General features: G+C 41.1%; 1 protein-coding gene across 1 annotated transcript in view; it reads left to right on the top strand.

Moving 5' to 3' along the window:
• Nucleotides 1–1,761: 1,761 nt before the first annotated feature.
• Nucleotides 1,762–2,664, top strand: part of LOC102195307 (signal-induced proliferation-associated 1-like protein 2) — a 56,946-nt gene continuing 56,043 nt past the window's right edge. Inside the window, exon 1 of the mRNA XM_005754968.2 lies at nt 1,762–1,829. The gene's annotated coding sequence lies outside the window, so the exon portion shown is untranslated. The remainder of the gene's footprint in view (nt 1,830–2,664) is intronic.

Raw genomic sequence — 2,664 nt, 5'->3', positions numbered from 1 at the left:
CCCTGCGACAGACTGGCGACCTGTCCAGGGTGTACCCCGCCTTTCGCCCTATGACAGCTGGGATAGGCTCCAGCACCCCCCGCGACCCTGAAAAGGATAAGCGGAAGCGAATGGATGGATGGATGGGGTCTGGGGGCCGCCCACGACGATGACGCCCGACCAGCAGCCAGGAAAGCAGCCGGCAGAGACGAGGTGGAACAGGACGAGCTGGAACTGATGACGGTGTGGCAACCACAGGATCAGACAAGGCAGGACCAGGAGCTGAGGCTGGACCAGTAATAACACCTTTTTTTAATTATCTCACTTCCTTTTTAATTAAATTTTCCATCTCAGCCTTGTGGTCTTTTTTCTGTGAACTGAATGGTTTTTCAAAGGTCATTTGATGACTGAATAAAGCGATGAAACTAAATCGTATCAAATATCTCAAAAACTCTTACGTGGTATCTAAGGAACTTCATTTGTTCTTTATTTAAATTCCTTTCTGGATTCTAAAGACGTTTTTTCTGCAGTGTGGACGATATGACCCTGATTGCCCCAGATATTTCTTCATCTCTGACCAATGAAGGCTCCTTATTTCATGACGTCATCGGTCATCTGACTCTGGTAGGTCATCTGGATGTTTATACACGTGACAGACAAACAGCTGACCACATGAAATGATGCCAAAAGTTTTCTTTCACTAATTCAAAACGGCGCTGTCCCATTTTTAATTACAATGAGAGTGAAATTTAACTTTGAAACAAATCTCAAACGTATCGTTTTTTTGTCTCTCATTTATTTAGCTTGTTCATTTTAGGATCTGTGATGTTTGCAGTCCTGAAACAGGACGTTGTGTCTTCAGCTTGTCGGCCATGTTTTCTTTCGTTCTTTCCTGGATGTTTTCTGTGTTTTGTTTTGTTTTTTTAATTGACCGAGATGTTTTGATCTTGGTGTAATGATTAATTATTTGTGTTCTGCATGATGTGCTAAAAAATGTCAGTGGGTCATTTGTGTTTAGGGTGGAGCTTCATCCTGTCATTAATGAGTGACCCTCTTAATTATTGATCGAGTAAAGTTTCATTATCACCTGAAGTCTGGAATAAATAAAAACAAAACAGTTTGAACCTGCATTTTATTCGACAGGATGAGATATTTAATTCATCTGGTGTTGGTGTTTACATTTATTATTAATAATGTGATTAAAAATATTCTTCTGTTTACTACGAATTGAAATGAAAAATCAAACAATAATCTGCAGTTCTGCTCTGAACTCCATGATTAAGATCTTCAGATTTTTCCGATGTCACAGTTTCATCTTGCTTTGTGAAATCCGTGGCTTGACTATCCCGACCACGTTTGTGATAAGTCACATGTTGTAGACTTGTCCTCGTTTACGCGAACACGCTCACAGTTGGATTAAATAAATTCTGGGTTGATTTATGACAACCCCCGTCTGATGGTGTTACAGAAGCCAGTTAGGGAAAGAAATCTCAGCTATGCTGAACTTGCTTCTTGGTTCAGGGAAGAAAAGAAAATTCAACATCAGTAATGACTCAGATATTTCCTCGTTATCTGTGCTGTTGTTCTGCTCTGTTATCATGTTTCCATTATTTGCACAGAAACAAAGTCCATTGCACTGACTGATATCAGAGGTTAAAGGTCAATGGGCTCTGAAGAAGTGATTCTGCTGAAGGTGCAGAAAAAGGAGAGACAAATGAACAAAGGAGAAGAGATAGAAAAGAGGATTTGAAAAGACGTGACAAAAAGAGGAAGAAAGATTTCACAACAGACTGGCGACCAAAGCTACAGATGAGAAAAACAGACAAAAACGGAGCAAAGTGAGATAAAAGGTGGGTTTTACTGGTTCACACAGCAGGAAGAAAAAGCGGCTGAACGTTATCAATACATCCAGGAATCAGTGAAAGAATATCTGGCTACACTCGAGGTAAAGCCCTTCAGCTGGTTTGTTTCCTGTCAGAGAAATGCGTCATTTAGACTTTCTGCTGATTTTTCTGAACTTCATCTTTTTTCATTAATGTACTGGCTGGTGCCAAATTAAAGGAAAAGCCTGAACCTTTGGTCTTCCAGTAGTGAGGTGTAGCTGGCAGGGCTCCAGTCCACAGCGGGAGAAATCTCACTTTTATGGAAGGAGCAGAAAACCTGTGATGCAGCACAGCCTGCATTTATATATGAGTTTGTCTTCTTTTCTGCACCAACATCCTGGATCTCTGTTGGGATTTCCTTATTATTCTGCCTCATGTTTCTACTGATATTTTTGTTTTGGCGTCACCATGTATTTACTGACAAGTTCAGCTAAAACTCTAACTTTGTGAATCCTGAGATAAAAGTGATCTTTGTATCCTCTGCAAACAGAGTTGACCTCAACTCTGGGATGGTTACCATGGTAGCATGCTCTGTGAATTTAGCCTGTTCGGTGGGCTGAGTTGAATTGAACTGACAGCAATTCCATCAGTGACTGATTATCAGCTCAGAGTGAGGTTGAGGCTGAGATGACTTTAACGCTCTAAAAGAATTTAAAGTGACTTAAAAAGCAGCTGCAGAGAGTCAGGTTGTAATCGATTACATCCCCCAGCAGCCTACACCTACTGCAGCATAACTAAGGGAGGATTCAGGGTCCCCTGGTCCAGCCCTAACTATATGCTTTAGCAAAAAGGAAAGTTTGAA

Source organism: Pundamilia nyererei, unplaced genomic scaffold (genome assembly GCF_000239375.1).
Source record: "Pundamilia nyererei isolate P.nyererei 1_Seehausen unplaced genomic scaffold, PunNye1.0 scaffold00786, whole genome shotgun sequence".
Lineage (NCBI taxonomy): Eukaryota > Metazoa > Chordata > Actinopteri > Cichliformes > Cichlidae > Pundamilia > Pundamilia nyererei.
This window is presented reverse-complemented; position numbering and strand designations above follow the sequence as displayed.